This window comes from Mustela nivalis (genome assembly GCF_964662115.1).
Source record: "Mustela nivalis genome assembly, chromosome: 6".
Taxonomy (NCBI): domain Eukaryota; kingdom Metazoa; phylum Chordata; class Mammalia; order Carnivora; family Mustelidae; genus Mustela; species Mustela nivalis.
The window spans coordinates 124,396,843-124,414,216 of record NC_139025.1 but is presented as its reverse complement, the minus strand read 5'-3'; the positions used below and the strand labels follow the sequence as shown (position 1 = coordinate 124,414,216).

Sequence of the window (17,374 nt, the reverse complement as noted above, 5' to 3'; positions counted from 1 at the left end):
CAGCATTTCCATCATGTGGCAGGATACAAAATCAATCCACAGAAATCCATTGTTTTCTTATCCACTAGTAATGAAAATGTAGAAAGAAAGAAAAAAAAAGAAAGAAAAAGAAATTTAGAGAAGTGATTTCATTTACTATAGCACAAAGAATCATAAGATACCTGGCAATAAACCTAACCAAAGAGGTAAAGGATCTACACTTAAGGAACTACAGAACACTCATGAAATAAATTGAAGAAGACACAAAAAGATGGAAAAGCACTCCATGTTCAAGGATTGGAAGAATAAGCATTGTTAAAATGTTTATACTTTCTGAAAAACAATCTGAAGGTTTTGAAGGGGCAGGGGGTGGGAGGTCAGAGTACCAGGTGGTGGGTATTATAGAGGGCACGGATTGCATGGAGCACTGGGTGTGGTGCAAAAATAATGAATACTGTTATGCTGAAAATAAAAAATAAATTTAAAAAAAGTCTATACTTTCAATGACATCCCAATCAAAATTCCACCAGTATTTTTCAAAGTGCTGGAACAAACAATCCTAAAATATTTTTTTAATTTTTTCAATTTATTTATTTTCAGAAAAACAGTATTCATTATTTTTTCACCACACCCAGTGCTCCATGCAATCTGTGCCCTCTATAACACCCACCACCTGGTACCCCAACCTCCCAACCCCCGCCACTTCAAACCCCTCAGATTGTTTTTCAGAGTCCATAGTCTCTCGTGATTCACCTCCCCTTCCAATTTACCCCAAATCCCTTCTAAAATTTTTATGGAATCAGAAAAGACCCCGAATCACTAAGGACATGTTGAAAAAGGAAAACAAAACTGGGGGCATCATGTTGCCTGATTTCAAGCTTTACTACAAAACTGTGGTCCTCAAGACAGCATGATACTGGCACAAAGATAGGGACATAGACCAATAGAACAGAGAATAGACAGTGGAAAGAGCCCAGATATGGACCCACACTCTATGGTCAATTAATCTTTGACAAAGCAGGAAAAAATGGACAGTGGAAAAAAGACAGTCTATTCAATAAATAGTGCTAGGAAAATTGGTCAACTATGTATAGAAGAATGAAACTCGATCATTCTTACACTATGCACAAAGGTAAACTCAAAATGGATATAAGACCTCAATGTGAGGCAGGAATCTAGTAAATCCTAGAGGAGAACATGGGCAGTAACCTCTTTAAAATCAGTCACAGAAACTTCTTTCAAGACATGTCTCCAAAGGCAAAGGAAACAAAAGCAAAAATAAACTTTTGGACTTCGTCAAGATAAAAAAAAAATTCTGAGTTGGGGTAAATTGGAAGGGGAGGTGAATCACGAGAGACTATGGACTCTGAAAAACAACCTGAGGGGTTTGAAGTGGCGGGGGGTGGGAGGTTGGGGTACCAGGTGGTGGGTATTATAGAGGGCATGGAGTGCATGGAGCACTGAGTGTGGTGCAAAAAATAATGAATACTGTTTTTCTGAAAATAAATTAATTAATAAAAAAATTCTGCACAGAAAAGGAAACAGTCAACAGAACAAAGAGGCAACCTGAGAATTGGAGAAGATATCTGCAAATGACAGTACAAACAAAGGGCTGATATACAAGATCTATAAAGAACTCCTCAAACTCAACACACACAAAACTGATAATGATGTCAAAAAATGGGCAGAATATATGAACAGACACTTCTCCAAAGAAGAAATACAAATGGATAACAGACACATGAAAAAATGTTCATCATCATTAGCCATCAGGGAGATTCAAATTAAAACCACATTGAGATACCACCTTACATCAGTTAGAATGGCCAAAATTAAGAAGACATGTTTTAGACAATACTCATGTGTATGGGCAAAAAAACTCAAGGACTGTATTTGTGACTAATTGTATAACAGGTTATTTTAGTTTCTGTTCTGTGGAAAGTGTAAAGCATTCCAACAAAGGGTTTTAATGTAGATTTTTTTTTTTTTTTCACCCATGCTGTTGATTGCTAAATGTAATAGTCTGATCATAACGCTGAATAAATGTGTCTTTAAAAAAAAAAAGAAGACAGTAAACAACAGGTGTTGGAGAAGATGTGGAGAAAGGGGAACCCTCTTACACTGTTGGTGTGAATGCAAGTTGGTGCAGCCACTTTGGAAAACAGTATGGAGATTCCTTAAGAAATAAAATATATAGCCACCCTATGACCCTGTGATTGCACTAATGGGTATTTACTCCAATTTACTCCAAAGATACAGATGTAGTGAATAGAAGGGTCATCTGTACACCAATGTTCAGAGCAGCAATGGCCACAGTTGCCAAACTATGGAAAGAGCCAAGATGCCCTTCAGTAGACGAATGGATAAAGAAGATATGGTCCATATATACTATGGAGTATTATGCCTCCATTAAAAAGGAAGCATACCCTGGATATCAACCTTTTGTCTGTACTGTCATTTGCAAATATCTTCTCCCATTTCGTGGGTTGCATCTTTGTTTTTTTGACTGTTTCCTTTGCTGTGCAGAAGCTTTTGATTTTGATGAAGTCCCAAAAGTTTATTTTGGCTTTTGTTTCCTTTGTCTTTGGAGACATATCTTGAAAGAAGTTGCTGTGGCTGATATAGAAGAGATTACTGCCTATGTTCTCTAGGATTCTGGATTCCTGTGTCACATTGAGGTCTTTTATCCATTTTGAGTTTATCTTTGTGTACAGTGTAAGAGAATGGTGAAGTTTCATTCTTCTACATATAGCTGTTCAGTTTTCCCAGCACCATTTATTGAAGAGACTGTCTTTTTTCCACTGTATATATTTTCCCATTTTGTCAAAGATTATTTGCCCATAGAGTTGAGGGTCCATATCTGGGCTCTATACTCTGTTGCACTGGTCTATATGTCTGTTTTTATGCCAGCACCATGTTGTCTTGGTAATCACAGCTGTGCAGTAAAGCTTGAAATCAGGTAGCGTGATGCCCCCCATTTTATTTTTGTTTTTCAACATTTCCTTAGCAATTACGCCAATGTTTATAGCAGCAATGGCCACGGTCGCCAAACTGTGGAAAGAACCAAGATGCCCTTCAATAGACGAATGGAAAAGGAAGATGTGGTCCATATACACTATGGAGTATTATGCCTCCATCAGAAAGAACGAATACCCAACTTTTGTAGCAACATGGATGGGACTGGAAGAGATTTTGCTGAGTGAAATAAGTCAAGCAGAGAGAGTCAATTATCATATGGTTTCACTTATTTGTGGAGCATAACAAATAGCATGGAGGAGATGGGGAGTTAGGAGAAAGGAGTTGGGGTAAATTGGAAGGGGAGGTGAACCATGAGAGACTATGGACTCTGAAAAACAACATGAGGGTTTTGAAGGGGCGGGGAGTGGGAGGTTGGGGTACCAGGTGGTGGGTATTATAGAGGACACGGATTGCATGGAGCACTGGGGGTGGTACAAAAAGAATGAATACTGTTATGCTGAAAATAAATTTTTAAAAAATTTAAAAAAAGTAATACCCTAAAATAGAATTAAGGACAAAATGTTGATATGATTATGCTTGAATATAATTTATTAAGTGAAATTTTAGGTTTTATATTTCACACATTAAAATTATTATTTAATCTAAAAAAAATTTAAAAAAAGGAAAGAAAGGAAACATACCCAACTTTTGTATCAACATGGACGGGACTGGAAGAGATTATGCTGAGTGAAAAATGTCAAGCAGAGAGAGTCAATTATCATATGGTTTCACTTACTTGTGGAGCACAAGGTATAACACAGAGGACATTGGGTGAAAGAGAAGAGAAGTGAATTGGGGGAAGTCAGAGGGGGAAAGGAATCATGAGAGACTGTGGATTGTGAGAAAAAAATTGAGAATTTTGGAGGGGAGGGCTTGGGGGGTTGGGAGGGCTTGGTGGTGGGTATTAAGGAGGGCACATATTGCGTGGAGCACTGGGTATGGTGCATAAACAGTGAATCTTGGAACACTGAAAAAAATAAAATAAAATATTTTTAAAAAAGAACATGCTCAGAACTTTCCAAATGATTGCAGAAACATTGATAGCATTTGATACCATGGAAGGCACATCTAGTGTTTGGCTTTCCTCTCCTTCCTAGGCATGGGAAGATTATAATTCCCAACGACTTTAGGCTTAGGCCCGGATACAGAAGTAGTTTCAACCAGTGGATAGTGATTTGAAGAATCACTTCTGGACTGAGGTAGTGAAAATCTTACTCAACTTTAATGTCTTTATTCCCTATTGAGGCTGTATACTGAGATAGTAGGGACACAAAATAAAAGAAGCCTGTGCAGTTAAGTTACCATGTGAGAGATAGCAGACTTGGAGATTAATTCAAGCTATACCAACATTGCATGTACAAAAATAATTTTTGTGCTAAGTCACTACTATTTTTATGTTACATTACCATAGCATAAGTTTTGTATTTCCTAATACAGGGATTATGCTCAGCATTGTTTGTTGTTTTATCCCATAAGTCTTTTTTTTATTCATACTTACTGGTAAATTATAAAGCAAACACTATAAACTTTTGCTAAAGGGGTATTCAAAAAGAAAAATAAATGTAATCCCCCTTGCCTCCTTCTTTTTATGAATGAGAAACTATCAAGACTGGCACATGAGAATTGTGGGAATGGTGGTCTTTTTGAAAGATGGAGACATTAATAAGCAAAGAGAGCCATGTAAACAGCTATTTTTTAAAGACATATGTAATTTGAGAGAGAGAGAGAGTTGGGAGGCACAGTGGTAGAGAGAGAGACATCATTTCCAGCTGAATTCCCACTTAGCAAGGAGCCTGATGCAGGGCTCAATCCCACAATCTTGAAATAATGACCTGAGCCAAATAAAGAGTAAGAACCTTAACTGACTGAGCCACCCAGGTACCTCAACAGTAATTTTTAATGTGCTGAATCCAACTGACTGTGACAGCCAGGATATGTGGGAAGGAGAACTTATAGGAAATAAGCAGCATCTGGTATCTGGAAGTATAAATGGCATTATGAATACCATGTAATTGCAATTCATTTCCTTGAAATTCTCTCTCAATATTTCTCATCAAATCTCTGAAAATGACCTAAAAAACCTCACAAACAAGAAATATTGACAGCAGTTCAATCAACAGAAATTGATTATATTTTCATGTTTATAATTTTATACATTTCCACAGGTTACCAACCTTTTAAGCAGCAAGACATTTCCCTTCAACTGAATCACTACAGAACCAAAGTTCTCAGTTTATATAAAGCAAATTAAAAATGGAGAAACTTTGATTGAAGTAGAATAGGAGAAGACCTCCACTTGCTCCACACCCCTGTTGCTCCCATCCCCCTGAATGGTCTCTCCAGTCAGTAAAAGAATCTGCAAATCTGCACAAATCTGCACAACCATGAAAAGACTTATAAAACATCCATAATATCGTTCTGTATCTTTAGCACATAACTTATGTGCTACAAGATGATCTTCATCTGACTTCAAAGTTTCTCTTATTATTTCTCCAACTTATCTTTATACTACCTGGGCATGTCTCATATGTGCTTATAATCAAATATAGTTTGTTGTTGGTCAGGCTTTGTGGAAGGCTGAGTTTTCCAGAGATGGCTGTCACAATGTATTTTATCCCACTTTCTCATTAAATATGGCATTGACTTTTAAAGAAAATATATGGCATTGGCATATCTTCCATGAAATAATGGGAAATACCACTCCTTCCCTTCAACATGGGTGAAACTTCAGGATAGAAGCAACACACATGACTTAAAAAAAACTTCAAAACTAGTTCATAAAGATACACATACTTCCTCCTTGTTTCCTTTAGAAGTTAGCTCTTGGAACCCAACCACCATGCTATGGGGAAGTCCAAACCATGTAGATGGGCCTCCTGTACATGTTTTGGCTGAGAACACCACCATTCTGCTGACAGCATCAACCTCCGTACATATGAGTGAGAATGTCTTCAATGTGACTTCAGCTGCATTCGCCATTTCACTGCAAAACAAGACACACCTTGAATAAGAACCACTTCTACAAAAGAATCCAGTCAACTTCAAGAACCACAAGAGATAACAATAAAATGTTTCATCTTGAACTGATAAAGATGTTGTTCATATATATGATAGAATATTACTCAGCCATCAGAAAGGATGAATACCCACTATTTACATTGACATGGATGGAACTGGAGGGGTTATGTTAAGTGAAGTAAGCCAGACAGAGAAGGACAATTATCATATGGTTTCATGTGGAACATAAGGAACACCACAGAGGACCTTGGAGGGATTGGACGGAAAACTGAATGGGAAGAAACCAGAGAGGGACATGAGCCATGAGAGACTCTGGACTCTAGGAAACAAAGTGACAGTTTCAGAAGGGAGGGAGTTGGTGGGGGCTGGTAAGAGGGTGATGGGTATTGAGGAGAGCACGTGATATGATGAGCAGTGCTGTTATATGCAATTAATGAATCATTGAACACTACATCAAAAACTAATGATGTATTTATCATATGCTGGCTACTTGAACATATAATAAAAAATAAAAATTAAAAATTTAAAAAATGTTTTATCTTAAGTCACTATGCTCTGGGGTGACTTTTTAATGCAGCAGTAGCTAAAATCCACTCATTCCAAAAGTATTTACTTAAAGCCATCAAAGGGCAAGTCACAGGAGCTTCAGTAGCGATTAAAGAATATTTTCTCTTTATAGAGATAATATTCCAGTGCAAGGAGAGAGATGATAAATCCTTCCCACTGATTTTAGGGTAAGAATTTATCTTAAAATCATCTCTGTCTTTCCTGATCTAAAGTTCGAAGTCCATTTTGTGCAGTGATCTACAACTGGACTGGCATATTCCTAGAATTTGCTAGTCGTAAATCCCATTGGCTGAGAATGATGATATCAGTTTCTTTTGGGAAGGATGGAATCAAAGGGTTTTAATGGGTAAATCTGACCTGGAAGAAAACCTATTATTATAACATAAGATATTTTATTAGGTTAAATATAAAGCATATAATATAAGGCATATATAAGATTGATCAGGTTTCACATTTTGTAAAGATCAAATATTCCTGAATATGCTTTGTTAAATAAATCATGACAGTAGAAATCACTGTGCTAATTTGTAAGAATGTAATTATTTAGTTTTTATATTCTTGCTGCTGAGAGAGGACATGAGGTGGAATTTGTGCAAAGCATAGTGATAGAGATAGTATGGGGAAAGCCTTTTCATAGAAAGATAAGAATTTTGGTACTATTTATTGCCCTTTTGTTGTTTCAGTTGTCTTTGAAATCTACTCTGTCTTCCCTGTCTCTTACATAGGAAGGATACCTGGCTGGGGAAAGGGCAGAGCTTCTTACTTTCAGAATTGCACTAAGGCTTCCAGTAGCTGTGATATCCTCCAATGAAAAGAAAGCCTCTGAATCTGTGCAAAAGACCTGTAAAATTCTTGGTTCAAATTAGACCACTGAACAAATACAGGGATTAAGTTACATGAATTTAATTTAGGTGAATCTAACTGCCATTGCTCTTTTTTCAACAGGATTTTAAAAAACAAACAATTAGAAACCATAAAGTAAGCAAAAAGCTGCATGAAAAAATACAAAATAATTTTGTGAAATTTAAAAGAAAACATAATTGAACCTAAACTTGGACCATTCCATTTCAAGCAGTATGGGATTAATGAAATAGGATTAGGTTTCCTTCTTTTTGGGCCCAATTAGATTCTCAATATTTCCAGATTTTGTATTTGCATATTTATTTATTTGCTAAATTTGATTTTATAACTCCAAAATCATTTGTAACTCCCAAAGTAGTACTCATGGTGTTGTCTAATCATTTGCAGACATGTGCAGAGCAGCAAAAATTTTGAATTACCCAGTAGGCAGGTTCCCAGCTGTGGTTAAACAAGAGGCTGTGCCTTATCATTCTAGTCCCTGTATTATGTATCAAGTGTTCTTTGTGCAGTCTACTTAATGCCATGTATTTTGCATGTTTTTGCCTTTTTTTGGTGATTTCTCTATTTAAAAATGCCCTCCAAGGCTAGTGCTGCCATGGTGCCTACTCTACTTAAGTGCAAAAAAGCTGTGATAAATCTTATGGAGAAAATTTGTATGTTAGATAAGTTTTGATCAGACATGAGTTACAGCACGATTGACCATGAATTACGTGTTGATGAATCAATAATATACATTTTTAAAGAGGTCTTTAAATAGAAATAGACATAAAACGAGATTATGTATTGATTGGTTGATGCAAATGTTGTGACCAGGGGCTTTCATGAATCTAATTCTGTTTCTCCTGGGGGTAATAATTTGGTATTTGCTGATGCAGTGATTATGATGACTTTATATAACGTAACTGCCACAATAAGGAGAAGTGACTGTATATGGTTTTATAAGATATGAGGGAGAAGTACCAGTGTGGTAAGTAACAATCTCTCAGATTAAGGAGTTAAATAAGTACCCTTTAAATATAAAAGTGCAGGGTGCATGAGTTGTTCAGTGGGTTAAGCCTCTGCCTTCGGCTCAAGTCATGATCTCAGGGTCCTGGGATCGAGTCCTGCATTGGACTCTCTGCTCAATGGGGAGCCTGCTTCCCCTCCTCCCTTTCTGCCTGCCTCTCTGCCTACTTGTGATTTCAGACTGTCAAATAAACAAATAAAAAAATCTTTAAAAAATATAAAAGTGCATGCTTTATATTTTAAACTATTAGTTGAATATGAATACCTGTTGCATTTGCTTACCTATTATTCCTTTTCCCTTCTGTTATAGCAACTTGTTTTCCCTTTTCAGAAAACATGTATCTGTCCTGTGTATGTACTATAAAAGTACAATAGTCATATAACTCAGGCATGGCCAAGCAGTACACTTCACCCCATAGGAAAGAGATGATCAAAGACAGTGGAAACCATGGGGTGCCTGGGTGGCTCAGTGGGTTAAGCCTCTGCCTTCAGCTCAGGTCATGATTTCAGGATCCTGGGATCAGGCCCTGCATCGGGCTCTCTGCTCAGCAGGGAGCCTGCTTCCTCCTCTCTCTCTGCCTGTCTCTCTGCCTACTTGTGATCTGTTTGTCAAATAAACAAATTTTTAAAAAAGACAGTGAGAAACATGATAATATAACTTGAAACATAAATCCACAAAATCACCAAATTTTTCATTTTATGAAAAATGGAATGAGAAACCACATATTCCCCCTCAAGCCAGTTTGAACACCTTTTAGAAAATTAACACAGAAACAGAACTTTGGTATGTGAAAAATGACTAAAAAGTTAAAGGCTAGTAATAGAGACTGGGATAGGAGGAAGGATGAGACACTTCTCACTTATTATCACTTTGCATTTTAAATTTTTTACTATGTGCATCTATTTCTTTCACCATAAAGGAGTAGTAATAAAAGTAGCAATGTAGGTCATTACCACATTAGGACACTATCTGAAGGCTACTGGTCACTAAGGTAATATAACTTACCTTAAGCTATTGATGTTAGTCTCTGTTAAATTCTAGTTACCCAGCTGTAAGAGATAAGAAAAGTTGAGATTATTTAACTTCTTACGGCTAAATTTAAATTATGACTCTGGAGAGTAAAATGTCTATAGCTGAACGAATTGCGTCCTAGGAGGAGAGTTTTATTTTAATTATAATTACTTTATTGTGGGAGATTTGCAATTAACTGAAGTGTATTGCATTTAATTTTCTATCATAATTCTCTAAGACTCTCAGATTTCTTCATTTTGTGGATTTGGTGGGGCGGACGTGTTTACAAGATTCCTAGTTCAATGGCACCCTCTGCTGGCAGTATAGCAGATTTCAGGTATAGAGTGGTTTTGTGTTGGTTTATGGTTGATGCAAAATTGATCCAATTTTCTTTGTCTTTTAGTTAAAACATCTCTATTTCATGTGCCCCTTAACATGTAATGCCAACATATACTTCATCCTTTCTTTTATTCTTTTGCTTCCCATAAATGTCCTTTCAAAGACTGACATTTCCAATTGTGTGTACTTTAAATTGTTTCCTTGTATTCCACGTTCTTATCTGATTAGATCTCTTCAGTACACTCATAATTACAATAGACTTACTGTTTCTGGTAGTGATCCTAGAGGAGCTGTAGGCCTATTGCTAAGTTTTTTTTTTTAAGATTTAATTTAATTTATCTGAGAGAGAAAGAGAGAGAGAGAGAGCAAGAGTTGAGGGAGGAGGGGGAGAGACAAGCCGACTTCCTGCTGAGTAAGGAGCCTGATGTAGGGCTCAATCCCAGGATCTAGAGATCATGACCTGAACCAAAGGTAGGTGCTTAACCAAATGAGCCATTCAGGCGCTAAATATTTTTTATTAGCATCTTTATTTTCTTTTAAATGTTTTAAAGTGTATGTTGCTGTTTGCTACATATCAGACATAACATTTGCCTATCTCATTACTATTCACCATTTTCCCTAACATATGCATATTTACGTTCGTATATTTTCTTTTGATTATGACAGATCTTAATGTGCAGAATTGCTCACTTTCAAATACCTTTTTGGTTTCCTCTTTGACTCAGGAAAACATAGAAATGTTGCTTTATTTAAATTTTTATGACTTGTTTCAATTTTATGTAACAGATCTACCTGTTACCAGTGAACATGTTCTCTGTGATTTCAGGCTTTTATAAATTATTTGCATGTTATTTATGGCCAAGCATATAGTCATATTTTCCAGATATGTTCTTAATAAATGTGTATCCTAGAGTTCATAGGTACAATGTTTCCTGTATTTGTATCAAATCAATTTTGATAATAAGGATTTAACTTGATTAATATCTTTACTGATGTTTTGTCTACTGAGGTTTTTTTTTAAAGATTGCATTTTTAAGTAATCTCTACCCTCAATGTAAGACTCAAACTTACAACCCTGAGGTCAAGAGGCACATGCTCTACTGAATGAGCCATCCAGACACCCCATTCTACTAATTTTTTTGTTTGTTTTATCAGTTGCAGTGGACATGTCCCAAACACCCCACTATTAATTAGGAATTCATATTTTTCCTTAATCTATTAGATTATATCATTAGTTGCAAACATACTTACATATTCTGTGTAATTGAATATTTTATCATAATGAAATAAACTTTTATGATGCTTTTTGCCTAAAAGTCTATTTTTAAAATTATCCTTTGCTTGGAGTCTATTAAAATCTCTCCTCAATACCACTTTTCATTTGGCTATCATTTGGATATCTATACCATACTTGTTCAGTTAATTTTTCCGAGATTTTATATTTGGATGTGTGTTATGGACAGCTTATTTTTAAATATAATATGACAGTGTTTTTTTTAAAACATAGAGGACTTAGTCGATTTATATGTGATTACTAATATTTTGTTTTTACATCAAAAATATAGTCTATTTTTTCTTTCATTTTAATCATTTTCCTCTTCTGATTTAAAAATTATATGCTACTAATTGTTGTCTTTAATGGTTATGCAGAAACGCCAAAATTTTCAAAATTTAATCAAAGTAATGCTTTTTTGTAAACAAGATACTTGAAACAGTTAACCAATTATACCCTCCTTCTTATTTGCCATTGCTGTTTTTTTTTTTTTAAGGTTTTATTTATTTGAGAGAAAAAGCACAGACAGGGGGAGGGGCAAAGGGAGAGGGAAAAATAGACTCTGAGCTGAGCAGTGAATCCAATGCAACATGCCTCTCAATTCCAGGACCTGAGCCCAAGACAGGTGCCTAACCAAATAAGCCCCCGAGGCACCCTCATTTTATTTTAAGAATTTTATTTGTGTTTTTAATTTTTTTTCTTTAACTACATCAGATCTTTTTATTGTTGTTCTTTAAAATTACTGCTCAGATCAGAGAAAGACAATTATCCTATGATCTCCCAGATATGAGGAATTTGAAAGGCGGAGTGGAGTAGGAAAGGAAAAGATGAAACAGGATGGGATGGGAGGGAGACAAACCAAAAGAGACTCAATCTCACGAAACAAACAGAGGGTTGCTTGAGGGTGGGGGTGTGTGGAGAGGGTTATAGGGTTATAGACATTGGGGAAGGTACATAATATGCTGAGTGCTGTGAAGTGTGCAAGCCTGGCGATTCACAGAACTGTACCTTTGGGGGGAAATAATGCATTACATGTTAATAAAAATAATTAATAAAAATGTAAAAAAAAATACTGCTCAGTTACATTTACCACACACTTAATCTTTCTCTCTTCTGTATTTCTCTTTTACTTGCCTTCTGCCTAAAGTGCACATCTTTTAGGATTTCCTTTGGTCAAATTCTGTTGGTGATGCATTAGAGTAAAGACTCTGACTCGAATTTTTCTTTTTGTATTTGTCTGTCACAGCTTTCCTGTCTCACTTCTGAGCATGCTGATAAGAAAGTCCAGGTGATTTGTCAAAGGTGGGATATTCAAACACTGCACAGGAACCTTTACCCGAGCCCTACCCCTTAACTATCATAAAAACCTCAAGTCAGTCTTCTTTCCTTGCTTTCTCAAGATATGTTGAGATCAGCTTTGAAAGCCTCCCATAGTCTCCTCAGAAAGACTCATATAAGTTTTAACACTTTTCATATTCTGCTGGAGTGTGTGTGTCATCATTAGTTTTGGTATCTAAACCAAATTTTAGGGGACGGTCCATTTGCTCTGAAAATGGCTACAACATGGACTTGCTCAGTTTTTTTGTTTGTTTGTTTCTATTTCTTTAATCTGAAAATGCATTTTACCCACATTCTTTTTGTTGTTGTTTTTGAATATAGTATTTTTTGTAGGGTTTTTCTTTCGGTGATTTCAGATTTGTTATTTCTTGCTACCATTTGTTTGACTTCTTTTTGACTAACATTAACACCTTAAAATCCTTCCTAGCTCAGGAGACTGCCCTTCTCAGGGCTAATCAATTGTTAGAGATGGGAAAGGGCCTAGCCAAGAGCATATATTTAATATGCAAACTAACTAGTCCAGAGCTCTACCTCCTCTATGTTGCCCATTCATCCCAGAAGACATTACTCCTCTGCCTTACACATCTCAGTGCCAGGTACCAGGCAGCCAGGGACCACCCTACATCTTAAAGCCCACTAAAATTATTCTAACTAAACAATCTAAAGCTGTTTACCTAGCCTTTTATGGTAAGCTTAAGCTTAAGCTGTCATACCTAGACTTTTCCACAGAAATCCCAATAAAGACCACAGCTTAGACTATCCTCTGGCTCCTGCCCAATGCTGGTGTGTCCCCTTGTGGTCCTGCATGTGTTGTGTCTCCTGATTGTAGGACCTGATAATATAATATACTTTGTCTTTCTGAGGTTTTCCTGTATCTCCTCCTATGGCCACACCTGACAGATCATCATGTGAAAGAACAGAGACCACTTAATATTATGTTGAATCAGAAAACCAAAAACAAAGAGCAAAATGTTAAAAGATACTTTACTATAAAAAAGTGTTGGTTAGGGGTGCCTGGGTGGCTCAGTGGATTAAAGCCTCTGCCTTCAGCTCAGGTCATGATCCCAGAGTCCTGGGATCGAGCCCCGCATTGGGCTCTCTGCTGAGCAGGGATCCTGATTCCCTTCCTCTCTCTCTGCCTGCCTCTCTGCCTACTTGTGATCTCTGTCTGTCAAATAAATAAATAGAATCTTTTAAAAAGTGTCAGAGTGTCAGTTGGTTTCTCAATAGCAACTGAAGCCACAAAACAGTAGCTGAGAGGGCTGAAACAGCTGCCAATCTAGACTTCTATGTCCTATGCAGCTCAAGCCTTTTCAAATTTCAATATAATATGTAATAATTCTCCTATTAGACTTCTTATCTCTGGGTGTCCTTGGGTTTTGAATTCCATCCCTGTTGTCTCAGGATGGGCATATATCTTCATGGTAAAAGTAGCTTCAAGTACTCTGTTTACTTCTCTGAGATTTTGGTTTGGCAATTCTTATTATTTTGCCAACTCTTGGTTGCTTTTATGAAAACTATTATTATAATATAATATAATATAATATAATACACACACATGCACACAAACACACAGTATTCTTAGTTGAGAGCAGTAAACGGAAGTAACCACTGGGTTGAAAAGAAACTTTTACCCAATATGTGCTAGAGTATTGAAACAATTACTATTCAGTTCCTTAATTTCTTGGCAGGGCATCCCACAGTACTCTCTGTAATCTGAAGACAAATAGTGCAATGATTTAGAAACCTCAGCTCAGTAATCAAAAGTAGGGATTCCATCACAGAAATAAAACTGGGAAGAGATGACAAAAAGGCATGGGAATATTTCAATTGATGGTGAATTTTAAATTTTTAAATATTCTCAATTTTTCTATAACTGTATATTGGCAGCATATAGTATATAAAATATGCAGAAAATAAAGCCACAGGACAATATCTAATAAAGGACAAATATCTAATATCTAATAAAGGACAAATATCTAAAACGTACTTGATATTTAAATAAAAAGGTTATTTCAGGGCACCTGGCTGGCTCAATCAGTAGAGCATGCAACTACTGAACTTTGGGTTGTGCCCCATGCTAGAGTAGAGATCACTTGAAAAAAAAAAAAATAAATAAATAAAAAATAAAAAAGGAAATTTCATTAATAAAATTTATTTTTAAAAAAGATCTACTTCAAATCAATAGTAACATTGATTCGTTACTGTTTTAATAAGTTAAAACTGGAACTTTTTTTAAAGCCATAAAAAAAGTTAAAGGAAATAGAGAAATGAGCAAATAATAAGAAAGCACACATTTAAAACATATGAGTATAAATACATACTCAATATATTTAAACGACAGCACAGAAAAAAATCCTCCGCCCACCTTGGAGGTTGGCTCAGAATAAAATAAGAGAACTAAATTAATTAATTATTTAATAATTCAGAGTTTAAAAGGACAGGGCACTTCTGTCTGAGCACCACCGCCCTTCTGGAGCTGGAGCCCAAATACCCGGCGGAGTAGGCGCAGACAGCAAGCGGAAGGAGGCCAGGGGCATTGTGGGGATTGTAGTCCAGGAAGCTTCAGCAGAGAATTTCCGCTTTCGGCACTGCTGTCAGATCCTGAGAGCTCAGCTGACCCTGCTCTGAAAATGACTTAGGCCTTAAGGTGTCCAGAGCCGGTGGAGTCATAGGAGTTGGGGGCGCCGGGGGCGCAGGAATGGAAAGAAGGGGTTGGCGTAGTGGAGCGGTGACGTTGGAAGCGCTCAGCCCGCTGTGCTTCCCCGCCTCCGGAAGCGCGCTTCTGTAGGCCCCCTGTCGTGCGTACTGCGCATGCTCCCCGGGCACGCCCAGTCGCTTCAACTTCTTGGCACTCAGACTCATCTGGGACCTGTCCTGGGTCCTGAGAATGCGACGGGTTGGCGCTGTTCAAATTTTACTAGTCTAACGGGAAAGATAGACCAAATGGCTAATTTCAACACAACACGATAAGAACTGTACTCCCCACCAAGGGCGACTTTCACGGTCCTGTGGCTTTATGATTAGTGATGAGCGCCTAGAAGCCAGGGAGTGTGCTACTTACTGATCTGTGTGTTCATAGCACTACGTTTTCCAGCCAATTCCATTCCCTCTCTTCTGGGGCACCACCTGTATTGTCCTCAGCCCTTCTGTAGGTTGAGTCTGGCAGTGAACGGAGCCTACTAGGGCCCCCCTCTCAAGGCCCTCTGTCCAGTCCTCAGTGGATGAGGCCAGAGGATTAGTTTCAGAGTCAGATAGTGACCAAAATTATGATCCTTTATTTTATAGAATACGTGTTAATCATTCGTCAGGTGAATAGGGTTAATTTTGGTCCTCAGAGGAGATACCAGTCCCCACCACATAATGTTGTTTTTGCATGCACAGCCCTGCGCAAAGGGAAAATTAAAATTTTAGAGGGGAGGAGGAAGAAGCACCCTAAGCAGCAAGAATACATTCTGAGAGGAAACACTTCTGACTTGAGACCACTAACTACAAATCAAAGAAGGAACCTAGAGAGTTTGAAAAAGAGGAAAGGCTGGAATTCCTGGGCCTACACTCTTCCTCAACTTTTGGCCCAGAAAAGGGATATCTTGGGCGGAGGTAATCACAACTACAAAAGGGAAGGAAAGAGGAAGACTATGGAGAAAGTACAATCCAGAAGCTTGAGTCAGGAGGTGACAGAGTCTGGGGTGGAAGGGAACAAAAGACCTTTTAGGGTGGGCAAATTAGGAAAATAATTGATCAGGTAAGGGGTCTAATGGTCTCAGTGGAGTAAATTGTTCATCTCATTCCTGAAGTCAGACTGGCTGATATGGTCTAGTAGGGTAACTCGTGCCTTCTTTCGTTTTTTACCAGTTGTGTTCTCTACAGCTTATCCAAAAAAGGAGACCATGATCCACTGACCAATGAGTTACTTTTTATTCTTCCTGAAATGTTGCCTAATCACTCAAAGTTGATGATCTTTGGTCCTTTTTAGAAAAGAGAAAATGTGTTAGCATTTAGTGAGCACCTAATATTGCTGGGTTCTTTTATACATTTTGTCAATTTCTGTTATTTATGTGTTAGAGGAATTGCAAAAAGTAGAAATGGGTGATGAGGGGTTGATGATGATGATTTCCATTTTGAGGGTGATGTAAATCTCCAAGAGATAATAAGAGAAGTGTTAGTGGTCAAAATGTGTTAAGTTCTATTTAGTAATTATTTTATAGGAAAATATTTTAAGGCTATGTAAATCTCTTGTTTCTCAGAATGTGATCCAATACATATAATATTCATTCATGATTCCTGTGTAAACTAGTTATTATTATGATTGTTGTCAACTGATTTTATAACTGAATTATTCTTTCTTCATTTATTATTGTTCTTATATAAGGAGGAGCTTTTCCTTCTACTTTATTGTTCATTTACTTGTATCAGGAGGAACTCACAGATCTTTATTCAGTAGTTTATAATTGGTTACTATCAGTATTGATTTTGATGCTGAAATTATGTAAATTTTTTCGTGGAAGCCCATTCAAACCAGCTGCTCTATCTTTTTGACATATATCTATCAGTTTTTTAGCGTGTTTTCTTATATTTTTTAATCACAACAGGATACTTTTAGAATAACCTCATTTTTTCCTTGTCTCTGCCTTGGAATCAGCCATTTCTTCAAGGAGTTTTGGTTGTTTGAAGGGGAAAATGATATTGTAGAAAACAAATGTGGCGCTAGGTGTGCTCATTGTTATTATGATGCTTTTCCTTATAAGGCCTCCCAGTGGACAAACCTATATACAAATGTGCATGTACACATATGCATATATGTATATCTACATACATATATACACATATATATATATTAAAAACCACTAATTCATACTGATACCAGTCCAACACCATAGAATTCATTCATGTACTTTTCCTTGCCCTCTTTGTAATTCCCTTCTCCATAATGAGAAACCTGGTCTCATTATCATAAACATATT

The 17,374-nt window shown here is 36.9% G+C and overlaps 1 long non-coding RNA gene across 1 annotated transcript in view; it reads right to left on the bottom strand.

Annotated features, from left to right (window-relative positions):
- Window positions 1–5,258: 5,258 nt before the first annotated feature.
- The window catches only part of LOC309867603, a 45,727-nt gene continuing 33,611 nt past the window's right edge, over window positions 5,259–17,374 (bottom strand). The window contains exons 2-3 of the long non-coding RNA XR_014313264.1: window positions 9,455–9,498; window positions 5,259–5,980 (exon numbers count right to left, since the gene is read on the bottom strand). This is a non-coding gene — a long non-coding RNA (uncharacterized lncRNA). The remainder of the gene's footprint in view (window positions 5,981–9,454; window positions 9,499–17,374) is intronic.